This window comes from Eucalyptus grandis, chromosome 2, assembly GCF_016545825.1.
Source record: "Eucalyptus grandis isolate ANBG69807.140 chromosome 2, ASM1654582v1, whole genome shotgun sequence".
Classification (NCBI taxonomy): domain Eukaryota; kingdom Viridiplantae; phylum Streptophyta; class Magnoliopsida; order Myrtales; family Myrtaceae; genus Eucalyptus; species Eucalyptus grandis.
The window spans coordinates 30071043-30084141 of record NC_052613.1 but is presented as its reverse complement, the minus strand read 5'-3'; the positions used below and the strand labels follow the sequence as shown (position 1 = coordinate 30084141).

General features: G+C 37.9%; 1 pseudogene; it reads left to right on the top strand.

Annotated features, from left to right (window-relative positions):
• Window positions 1-225: 225 nt before the first annotated feature.
• LOC104435185 lies at window positions 226-4362 on the top strand (annotated as a pseudogene).
• The last annotated feature ends 8737 nt before the right edge of the window (window positions 4363-13099 follow it).

Sequence of the window (13099 nt, the reverse complement as noted above, 5' to 3'; positions counted from 1 at the left end):
CTAAAATGACTTATATGAGAATTGTTTGGTCAATAAAAACAGTTCATTCTTGTTTTGGATATGTAACAATACCTATATTTCTCAAGTACTTTGAGAGTATGGTACATCATCCAAGCATTGAACTTAGCATCCAGCGTCTTTGATAGGTGTGTTTTGCAAAATGAAGGCTTGGGATTTCTTTGTGCACAATTTTCATTTTCCATCACCACATGTCAGAAACTATTTATGGTGCTGAAGAGGCTTATTTGTGTTGAAGGACTGTAAGAGCACCGATACTCATGGTTTGATATCATCGGTTTCAAATAAAAGACATCACTCTCAGATTTCAACATGCAAACAAGGAACTCGAGTATGAGGAATTGCAAGCCTTGGATGACATAGAATTGGCAAATGTTGTAATATTCGGAAACAAGGCATTTTGACCAATGTAGCATCAGGCTTGTAAAACTTCGTAGCCAAGCAAGATTGCTTCATTCTCATGCCCACTGGAGGTGGTAAAAGTTTATGTTACTAGGTTAGTGAATGTTAACATTATTTCATTTGTGTAATGATTGAATGTAGAAGTATGCATGGAGACAATGTTTAGAGCACAAGCCCTGTGCACTTTGGTGAATGGTTCCACCAATTATATACTAGACGGGCAGACCTATTTATCGAAATTTAAGCTATAAAATGATCTTGCAATCTGCTTTGTTAGAACTGTTGAGAAGTTTGTGCTGAAATACAGGATATTCTTGTTCTGCCTTTGCCCATCTTTGTCCATTCTGTAATTTCTAGAATTTGAGGTTTGTGCTCTGCTTCTAGGAACTTCTAATTACTTACTGGAAAATTTATCTTGTTTTTGCATGTAAGTGTTGTCGTCAGTCATGTTTCAGGTCCAATTCAATAGGGTTATTAAGTCAAAGAGGAATAAGTTTTCAAATTACTTGCACCAAATACAGATTGTACATGTCTATATTTCCTATGTACATATGTGCTATGTCATCATCTCAACTAAAGGTGATCATTTCCATAATTGGTTTGAAATGGATATCCTTTCATATAAGATGGATCTTGGGAGCATGCAAAATATTGGATCCACTGAATCACGAAGGAAGATATTAATCTGAATTTATTAAGTTGAATTATCCTGAAATGTTTTCTGTTCAGTCTTGAAGTAGTTCATATATGTTTCTAGCTGAAGTAATTATAAGACAAATGGTGACAACTTGTGCTTTCTGATCAGCTGAAGGTGAATAAAAGAGTTATTCCTCATCCCTTCATTTGCTCTTCTGATGTTTTTACCCTTCGTTTCAGCTGCCAGCAACTCTTAAACCAGGTGTCACAGTTGTTATATCTCCCTTGCTATCTCTCATCCAAGATCAAATAATTACTCTAACCCTCAAGTACGGAATACCATCTACTTTCTTGAACTCTCAACAAACTGCTGCCTAGGCGGCAGCTGTCCTCCAAGAACTAAGGCAAGGTTTAGCTCTCTTCCTCTCTCTCTCTCTCTCTCTCTCTCTCTCTCTCTCTCTCTCTCTCTCTCTCTCTCTCTCTCTCTCTCTCTCTGTGTTCCTACTGAAGTATATCCTACCATACAATCTTTATCCCGCCATAAAATGTTTTGCTCCATATGTTGCAAAGGATGTACATTTTTTATGTAGTTAATGAAAAGATGCATGCCTAAGATGTTTCCCTTGAAAATAAATTTTAGCATCTTAGCCTTCCAAGAGAAGTATATCATACCATACAATCATTGTCTCGCCATAAAATGTTGGGCTATGCTCCATATGTTGCAATGGGATTTCTATTGGACTTCTAAAACTTTTTTTTTTTTTTTTTTTTTTTGGCTTAGTGTTGGGATTGTCAAGTCATTAATCTTCACTGCTTTACCTACCTTTTCAGGAAAGATAAACCATTGCGCAAGCTATTGTAGGTAACTCCTGAAAAGATTGTGGGAAACCCATCATTTCTCAAGATATTGAAATGCTTGCATAGAAAGGTACTATTTCTGATACTCTGTAACTTTTTCTGAAAGTTTCTTTTTAACTTTTTGATACTCGGCCATCATGCACTGCAGGCACAACTAGCTGGTTTTGTTGTTGATGAGACACATTGTGTGAGGTATGCTCTTTGGCATCCTTGTATCTGAAGCAAAGATCATGCTAGAGTTACATTAAAAGGAATAAGTATTTATGATGTTCCCTCTGCAAAACTACTGTCCTTGTTCCAGATAGAGAAAAGCAAGTTAACTTTTATATATGCTCACTCAAACTCTTTTTTTTTAACATTTTTACATCTTCTGTTTGCTGGCCTAATTACATTGTCAATGTCACGCTAAACCTTCTTAAACCCCTAAAACCTAGACCTTCTGTGGAGTTCTAGTATAACAGAATGCAATGTTGAAATAACTAATTATGGAAATGATCTAGTTCCTTTTTTGTGAAAAATCGGTGGCACATCATTAATCATAATAAGCACAATGCACACAACTAAATTTAGCTCCACGGAAATTACTTTCGGAAGCAATTGAAAGTGTCCATGTTTGGCACAATAGTCAGGTCTTTTAAGCTGGTTCTCGTGTCCCTACTTATTCTTTTAACTTGTATACCATGTATTAACAACTTGAGATATAAGGCAAAAGTTCATGCATGTGATCATTGATTGTGTTTCTTATAAGGTCTTTATTGGACTTGCTCTGCCAGTGCAATTTCATGAAAGGAATGTATCGCTGTTTTGAGCTTTTCTCTTATATTTAAATGATTGTAAACGAGTAAAGTTTATTGATCATTACTTTCTTGATTGTCATTGTTGTAGTCAATGGGGACATGATTTTCATCTAGATTATAGGGAACTGGTATGTCTCAAGCAAAACTTTCCGTATGTGCCAGTGATGGCCTTAACTACAACTGCCGCTCAGCCAGTTCACGAGGTATGAACTTGCACATTAACCTCCAGATTATGTTAAAATGATCATTTGGGACCGATTGAAATGTGCATCCATTGCAAAATATCCTCAAAGCTCTCAGGATCCCCCATGCTCTTGTTCTTGAGACAAGCTTTTACAGACCAAATCTAAAATATGAGGTCATATCTTAAGACCAAGGAACCACCGAAGCAGCTTGAAGAGCTGCTAAAGAATCGTTTTGCTAATTTGTGTGGCATAGTGTATTGCCTCTCAAAGAGTGAATGTGTTGATGTTGCAAATTACTTGAATGATAAGTGCAGGTATAAAGACGGTGTACTATCATGCTGGATTAGCAGCCCATCAAAGAGTAGCTGTCCAAAAGAAATGGCATGCTGGAGAGGTCCAGGTTGTATGTGCAACCATTGCTTTTGGAATGGGAATAGACAAACCTGATGTTGTAAGTTGAAATGGACTCTAAGCCTTTGCCTATTTTTAGTTTTAGTCAAGCTGACATGCTGGCAAATACTCAACTAATTTACATTTTTTTTTTTTTTTTTAATGTTTTAGTTTCACTGATTGGTTTATTAGTGTGCTTGGAAGTAAACTTTGCTGTTCCATGGTCCAGTGGCCTGCTGAATTGTCATTCTTGGCTATTGATTGCAACTAGCGAATTATGTGTTTTTTATCACGTCAATTCTTTCTTCCATGCATGGCATTTGTTGTGCTGAAATTAAGTTAAACTAGGATAAAGTTCTTTTCTTTACTGTAAAAGTGGCAAATGAATCTGATCTAATTTGTCCTCCTGTTATAATTTTTTTCATATTTCAACTTTGATGGTTCAGTAATTATTTTTTTATGGCCTGTGGTCAGTGTTTTGTCATCCACAACACAATGTCCAAGTCAATCGAAAGCTACTACCAAGAATCAAGAAGAGCAGGAAGAGATAATCTACCAGCAGTGGGCATTGCTCTGTATGGCAAAAAGGATTTCAGCCGGGTTGTGTCCATGTTAAGGAGTGGTCAAGGATGTAAAACCGAAATCCTTAGAAGTGCAATGGCTTAAGCTAGGAAAATGCAGCAATATTGTGAACTCAAGGTAATCCAATTTGTGTTCTCAACTTCAATCTGATGATCTCAACTAAGTGATGCTTCTTTTTGTGTTTACACTTTCCACTTTGTTCTATTGATTGTTCTTAGTGTTAGTCTGGCATTACCCCGTCTGGATGCTGGATCATTAGATGGGTCTGTTGGCAACATATTCACAAATAATGGACCCTTTGGGCTAAACTCATATTCCGCTCACCTAAATGGAGCAAAGTCTATTGATAAATGGGTGTTTCTTCTCCAATTTGTGAATTTTCAGGATGAGTGTCAGAGGCAAACCTTATTTGTGCACTTTGGCATGTTTTGAATCAGAAAGACTGTAAATATGGTTCTAATCCTTGTGACAATTGTCTCAAAACCTCTTCATAAAGGTAAACCTTTCAGGTGTCAACTCTCTTGATGGAAAGGACACATACCGACATGTACGCATGATCTTGAGCCGCATAGTTCTTCTGGTTCCATCATCCGCAATTATTGAAAGACCACATGGTAATGAGGGGCAAAGGTCCTTAACTATGGACACGAATTCTTCAGTTGTGATGGTCTTGTCATCTCATGTTTGTCTTTTCCTTTCATCTGCTGACATGTTCCTTGTCTGGAACTAATTATTTTCGTATGGGGAAACAAAATGTGGGTCGACATATAAACCAGAGAGGCATATGGGAACACGCCCTCCGGTCTTGACTGCAGAAGAAAAAGTTTCTTGTTTCAGTTCAGCAAAGAATAACAATGAAATCCAATTATACAAGCGCATGTTGCAATTCTTCTTTCCCGTTTTGAATTAGTGATGAATGCATATCATGACTGCATCTAAAGTTAGTTTACTTGCAGATTCAATTTTCAAGTAGTATATCTAAAGATACAATCGATTGGTTGAAAACCTTTATCAGGGTACGATCATCAGTTAATCCAACTATTGAACACTGCCGGCTTGCTGGTCAGCAAGCATTGCATCGGTGGATTGGATTGTTCAAGTCATTAGTGGACTGGGATCTTAGATCCCCATTATGCAATAGTTTTTCACGGAGAGCACATGGCAATGCATCCATAATTTGATACCGAGGATTTAACATGATTTTATTATTCTTGGGTCAGGGACAGCGTTAGATTCATTTTGACTTGGACGTGTCAACTGCCTAATAATGTTCTCACAGGGCACTTATCAGTTGTTTCTTTGTTGTATTTGCATAACAACTCACGGTGATGATTGCATATATATATGTGTAAATTGCAGCCAACGCTTTGCACTCAGAAGAGTAGTTGGAATCAGCACGGTTTTGATGACGGCACAGCATCGCACAAGGTGAGGGAAATTGACAGTATTGGCCCAGAAGAAGATAATTCATTTATTGCCTTTGGAAGTGAGGACAAAATTGTTCCTCTGAATGTTAGTGCGTGCATGAGTCATTTGAAAAGGATTGTTTTGGAAATATATTGGACTGGGGGGATTCTCTTCGGCCTAGGAAAGGAAGAAGAAAATTTTGGGTATACCCATTGTCCTCTGAAGACCACAGAGGAGAGCCCGTACCGTAGTAAATCTTCACGTGAGGGCAAATAAGTTTTGGAAGCTTGTAAGAGGGTAGTAACTGCAGCTCAGATTGCATGGGATTTTAGAGGAAGAACAGCTGTTACATGGATTGAAATAGATAAATGAGAAATAAACAAATAATCCTATAGATTCCTAATATCAATCGACAGAAATCTCCTATTTTATAGAAGTGGCAACTAGTTAATTATCATCGAGCTTGGTTGGCTCTATGATCACATAAGTATCAAAATTACAAGTTTGAGTTGTGTTGTAACCGAAAGCAATTGATTTGTGCCCTTTGGTCCTATTAAATAATGAATTACTGACATATTGTTTAGTTGCGATGATGGGTTTGCCATCATCGAAACTTACATTATAGGCGATACTTAATGATCATGACTTAAATGAAACATTCTGTAATGAATAGGAAAATTTTATGGTTACAATCAGGGATAAACGATGCGAATTGACTGTCTCAACCCTTTAATATTTATTAAAGGATTGGAAGGTGATTATCCTTGTTCAGGAATTTGAGATGGTCCCCTTATCGTTTTAAAGAGGATCCTAGTGGCTATAACATCGGCTAGTTTTTTGGTTATGACTCTGAGTTGTGACGATGCCAGATGCTTCTATGAGGTACATGCGCATGATTGTACATCATAAGAGAGATCAAATTGGATAAAGTGATTTAAGTCTCCCAAAAGAAAAAGAAAAAGACAAGTTAATGGTGACTTTGATGCGACAAGAAACACTAGTTCTAATTAGACTACCTGTCGTGGGGTATTCCTCATTTGTATATTTTCCTTGGCTTGTATCATATCTATTTAAGCATTCTTTATCCCAAATCTTACAGGGATTGTACTCAAATAGTCATATTGTAGACTATATATTGTCATTGCATGTATGGAAATTTCCAAGAACCTTCAAAATTGGAACCTCTAAAAGGTTGGATTATTGACTGTCGAGAAAGGTTCGTACGGTGACTCCATTTCAAAAGTGGGACTGCAACAAAGTCATTTGGAATGTGCATGCAACATTCAGAAAAAAGGAACATGGTCTTAGCAGATAAGCTACCTAACATGGTCTTAGCAAATAAGCTACCTAACGATCCTATGTCGATTTCGATTAAATGTTGAGTATCACATTGTCTTGTTCTACCAAGACCGAAATTGTCTTTGTGTTTGGTCAATGGAGGGGGTCTACGTTTCATGCATGTCAAGTGGCATTGTTTGTATGACCAAAAAAAAAAAAAATGGCTGTATTTGACCCTCAACCCAAGACTATTATGTAACATCGTGTAAGAGGTAAAATAGGTAAAGAAAATGAAAAAAAGGAAACACGTGAATTATGCTTGATGTCTTTGAGTACTTGTAATTCATTTTTTTGGAGACGCACACTAAAGCCAAACGATTTGTCTTTTCCGTTTCTTTCCCCGCAAGAGAAAAGATTGTTTAAGAGAAATTGACGTTAATAATCAATAAACTTTGATTCGACATGTGATAATAATTTATTCAATGTATCTTTAAATTATTCTTTAGACTTGTCAAAAGAATCATAGACTTATTTCTTAATCCATATTTGATGTGATGAGCTATTATATAAATTGGCTATATTCCAAAAAATTGGTCATAAATGGTTTTAGGGTGGTAAAAACTAAAATAATATGCATGTAATAGATTCATGGATTACTTGAATTCATTTCACCTCTATGACTCTCTTTTTCCTCTCTCGCTCTCATTAAATCTTATGCTCACTTTATGCTCTCATCTCAGTTTGAGCATGAATTTTCCTAAATTAGGTTAAATATGAAAGTGTTCTAGTCATATGGTTAGATTTGGTATTAATTGGTTTAATTACGAATCACTAAATTTGTATTGCGTTGAAATGTGTCAAAATGAGTTAAATTGATCAATTTGAGTTGAACTATTTTCTTAATCCACCCATTTGAAGTTTACTTTCAAGGAAGAAAGTCATCATTTGATGAGGGCTTTACTTTTTCACCGAGGGATTAAATAAGGGAGAAAGTCATCACATTTCCCTAATTTCCCTAATTTATTGCCAAATGTGCAATCTAGTCACTTAATTTATTTTTGTCACTCTATCAAATTGAAATGTATCTTCTAGAAAAAAATTTCACGACAAGATAAATAAGTTATATGACTCAATTTTTTTTTTTAAGTTGAAATACCATTCTGTGTAACTTGTTCTATAAAACATTATTAGTTACAACATGATATGCCAACAAATTTTTTAGCCCAAAAGAACATACTCTCTCCTAAATTGCAACCTACCAAGTATGCAAAGTAAAAATAATAACCGAAAAATTAATCCCATTAGATTTGGGAAGCAGGAACCTTTCCCTGACCCTTTCTGACAGGACAACAAAAAGACACCAACCAGCAAAAAGGAAATAGCAACTTTTTCTCCAATTTAAACTGGCTTAACTCACAAGACTGACACGTGGCGGTCGGACACGGCACCCTGACTCTCTGAAAAAAACAAATAAAGAAAAAATAAAAATAAAAAATCCTTTTTTAATAACAGTTTAAAGAGCTACTCAGCTCTAAAGATCGCTGTCTCTTCCTCCTCAGATTTTAATGCTCAAAACCCAGTCAGTCTCTCTCTCTCTCTCTCTCTCCTTCCTTCTTCCTTTGGACACAAATTCCATTTTCATTTTCATTTTTTTCCACCATTTTTAAACTCTCGAACTCCTCGCATTCTCTCTCCTTTCCTCCTCTTCTTCCTCCTCCTCATCTTCTTCGTCTCGCCAGATCTCTCTGTAATTGGGGTCAAGTCCGCCGGGCAATCCCGGCGTTTGCCCGTTCGCCGGCCATCTCGCCGGCAATGCCGGCTCAGATCTACTGTCGTTAGCTTGATGCGCGACTCCGTGTGCTCTTTCTAATCCTCACACCAACATTCGGCGGACGGTAAGTGTGAATCTTGGGTTCGCGCGATAAATTTGTGATTTTGTTGGTGTGCGCTACTGTTCTGTTTATGTGTGAATCTCCAGTTTAGTTTAGAGTCTGGACTTAGCAGGGCGAGGTAGTGAGGTCGTGTTCTACAAGCAAAGGGGGCTTCAGGAGTTTGGGAAATGCTGTGTGAATGAATCGTGTTTCATTTGAGTTATGTGGGAATGCTTGGTGTTGGTTCGGATAATGCACCGAAAGTGGTTGTTGGGTCGATTCTTGGCAAACGTGGAATTAGAATTACCCGAGCTGTGAGTCCTGAAATGCTTGCGGATAGGGATGGAGGGTTATTGAAATTTGGATAATATGAACTGGGTCTCCATTTTTCATGTGTTCTCGCGTAGTTTTGTCTGGGAAATAGTTGAATGCACTTGCCGAAGTTGCAAATTTACTCTGGATGTGGTTGTTCTGGGTCTTCCTATCTGCTCTTTATGTATGTAATTTTGTTTCTGTTCTTTCTAGATACCTGTAATTGAGAGATGGAGGTGGAGAAAAGACGGACAAAGGGAGGCTTCCTACAGTTTTTTGACTGGAATGGCAAGTCCAGGAAGAAGCTGTTCTCAAACAGTCCTGATATACCTGGTGCTGGTACGGCCCACATTATCTTTTTATCAATTTTGTTAGTCACGGCCGCGCATTGCTAGCATATGAAAGTTTTCTGGTGGAGATGGCTCATATAATGCTATTGGCATGCTTTGTTTCTTATTATAGATGGAGTTAAGCAAGGAACAGATGATGCAGAGATTTTGGCGAAGTCAATGTTTCAGATGGTGGGAGTTTTTTTGATACTACTGTTGTCAAAATCTTTTTTAGTCATGTATGATTTCCATCTATTTGACTTGCATAATTTATTGCCTTGTTGTAGAATGTTATTGATGATTAGCATTTGCAGAGGTTATGTAGGTATTTCTTGTCCACTCCACCACGACGATGATGGCCTAGGAATAGTGTGCACTGGGTTTGAATAGATTGGAGTGGGTTTAGTGAAGTAGTAGTCCTACTGATGAGCAAAATGTCCGCCACTGGTCCAGCTTGATGTGCTTAGGCTACTTTGGATGGTAGTTTCTCTTGATTATTGGGCCAATTTGTGTGATATCTAGTCAACAGGGAATGACATAATTGCTTGTGCGCGCAAATAATATGTGAAATTGATCGATTGTGCATATTTCTAATTGAGGAGATTCATTGCGTTTCTCCAGAAACATTTTGTTGGCTTATGGAGTCTTGATTTATTTTTCCGGACATAAGACCTTACATTTCGTTACCTGCGTGGCTACCTCAGCGATATACTCTCCTAGAAAGATGAAATTGACATTTAACTTATTGTGTTTAGGTAACGTGTTGACCATTACATTGGCAATTTGGGCAAGTCGAGGTCAACACACGTAGAGTCCCATTGACCACATTGGTCAGATAGTAAGCTCAGAAATTGCGGGTCGGGATATTTTGGACTCGCGGCCTGGCTTCACTACCGTGGGTGGCTACTTCTGCAGCCACGACGTTTGCATTTTCAACTTGCAGGAAAAAGGTATGACAGAAACTTGGCCTTCAAAGAGCAGCTCGAGGAATCACTCTACCTCGCATTCATCAAATTTCAATTACGCACCGTACCTCGTGTACTCAGCGGCAGCCCCAACACGGACTCCACAGGCAAGATGCTCTCGCTCAGGTCCTGCAAGAAGTTTGCTCTCCGCACAAGTCACAACGGACTTAACCTGCAATATTATAAAACAAAATTTCACCGATGCACCGCCCGTGTGTATTAACCTGAAAACATGGGCACCAGATGCAAAATGTTCTGATGATTGAATTTAGTTCATGGAGCTGATTAAAATTGTCTGATCCACTCATCTCTCCTCTTTTCAGTAAGCTCTTTTCCCAGTAAATTTGATGCTGATTGCAAAACCAGATGAATACTTAGTATTTGATAATATTGACGTTTTTTATGTTGGTAACGACTTTGTTTTGGCCAGACGTTGTTTACGCCTCGTTTCTGGGGTTCTTAACCCCCCTAGCTTCTTCAATTCGTCTATTTCGATTCTTCTTCGTTGTACGATTCATCATATGACAACATATACTTCCGAACCTAGATAATCTAAAAATGCCTTGCGCCAATGTTAAACAAACTGAAAGGCTTTCCATAGTTCCAGTTTGATTTGAGGACAGTTTTTATATTTCTAGTATCGTCCTATCAAGCTCGGTCCTACAAAAATGAGGAAAACTGAGAAGCCTATCAAAAGGATTAAAACTTTTTTGACACAACGTAATTTCCTTTTTGTCATTGTAATTTCTGTAAGTCCTATAATTTGTAATATTCTATTAAAAATAGTAATCTGCCTAAGTTTATAGTAAATTTCTCCTAATGGATCTTAACTTTCCTTTAGGAATATGTAATCATCCTTACTAATAGTAATTTGTCTGTAAAATATCCTTTAGTAATTTTTATTAGGAGGATGTAATTTTTGTTTGGAGGGCGTAGATTCTCCGGAACCTATGATTCTTCATATTCCGCAAAAACAGTATTTTATTCACTTAACGGTAAATTTCATTTTTTTTTTTAACTTTAGTGAAATATCCAATTTGATACTAACTTCCTTTTCACTTCGTAAGTTTTGAGACCTATATGTTGGTAAACTTCCTTACTCATCATAACTTTTTTTTAATGGAATATAAATTTGATTATTTTTTGCGTTTGTCACTTTCATTTAACATCCGCAAAGTTTTGACTTAACAGATTTGATGGACCGATTTTCCCCCCTTCTTATCCAATGGTCCACATTGAATGCGGGACCGATCTTGTAAAAGAGAGCTTTGATTTGTGGAATTTTCGTCACAATGAAGAAGTTTCAAGCTCAACAAAGTAGTATTTTTTTTTCTTTTGCCGAGCAGTACAGTAGTGTTGAAACCCTATTTTTATCAAATTATTGGAAGTTTGTTCTAGTGAAATGCTTGTCATAAATCTATAATTTAAGTACGACACCGCAAGTCTTGTGTATGCAAAGAAGCCTTTCTCCATATTCCCATCTAACGAGTTCAAGAATGATTCAAGCCCAAGAAAAGAATAAAGCGAAAAGATGAAGGCCCCTCCCACCAAACAGACCCGACTTCCAAGGGCGTCGAATGAAGCCAGAAAAACTTATGAGGCGGGCAAAAATAGAAACTTCGACAAGCTTCAGGGCGCGAAAACGGAACTGTGCATCATCGATCGCTCGAACCGGCTCGAGCAGGTTGAGATTCCATGGAGGTATCGGGACTTGGAGGAGGTGGAGAAAGCTCGGTTTGCTGGGCTTGGCTCTCGAGTTCGGCTTCGACGAGCAGTCCGCCAGCGAGTGCTTGGACCGTTTCGTCTCCCTCTATGGTGACTCCAATCGTTACTTTGTTGCCCATCTTTATTTATGCTGATCGGCGTTTGCAGAGGTTGTGTGGGTATTTCTCGTCCACCACGATGATGACGGCTGTGGAATAATCTGCTCTAGGTTTGGATAGATCGGAGCAGGTTTGGTGAACTAGTCTTACTGACGGGCAAAATGTCCGGCACTATTCCAGTTTGATGCGTTTAGGTTGCTTTGGGCGGTGGTTTTTCTTGCTTACTGGCCAAATTGTGCGATATCTGGTCATTAGGGAATGGCATGGTTGCTCGTGTTGCATGGATGGTTTTGCAAATTGATTGATTTTATGCGTTGCTAATAAGGAGATTCATTGCAGTTAGTCGTTGTTCTGATGATGGCCATAGAATAGTCTACTTTGGATTGGAATGGAACGGAGCTGGTTAAATTTAGTTCAATTGAGCGTTAATCTCATCCCTGTTTATTTGTGGGTCTCGTAGAGTGGTCCTATTGACTGGTGAACTATATTCAGATTACTTATGGTGTCTTGCATTAATATTAATTTCATGTCTCACTGAACTCAGTGCAAATTATATATTGTAGGGTGTATTTATTTGATCTCTTTTTTGCCATGGAACTTGCAATATCATCTCTTTCTCCTTTTGGTTTTCTTAAGGGAACAAAGGTCAAGAGTTTATCATTGTGCATCACTGCGGTGTTGACTCTCTAACAGAACTTGCTGAAACCATGCAAGAATTTGAGGATTGGGATGATTTGCAAGCTGCAGAATCAGAAGCTTGTGGAGTTTTGAATGATATGTTTGGCCAAGTTTATGGAGTTTCGGCGGTGAATGCAGTGTTATACATGATGTCAATGTTATAGAAGATTTTCCACAACCTATAAAAGGCTGAACTTTTCTTGAAGTGGATTCCTCTACTGATAGTGAAGACCAAGATAGTATATTTGGCAGTAAAATGGGTAGGAAGTCCACATGTTGTATTCCTGATCAAAGCAGTGCCCCGAGCAATACATGCACTCAACTCTAGGCCAGATGATCTTAAGAATCCATGGAATGTTTCTCCCATGGACATAGACATTACTGCCAAACCACTTAAGTCAGTGTGTCACTGTTCTTTTCTCTTATAATTTATTCTCTCATTGATCATTTCCAATTTTTTGTGATTCTACACACAGCAAAGGACCTACACAATGTACATATATAAAAGCATTTAGTAAATTGCTTATGGGGCATCTCATCCAATCAAATGTCCAATAGACACTCCTAA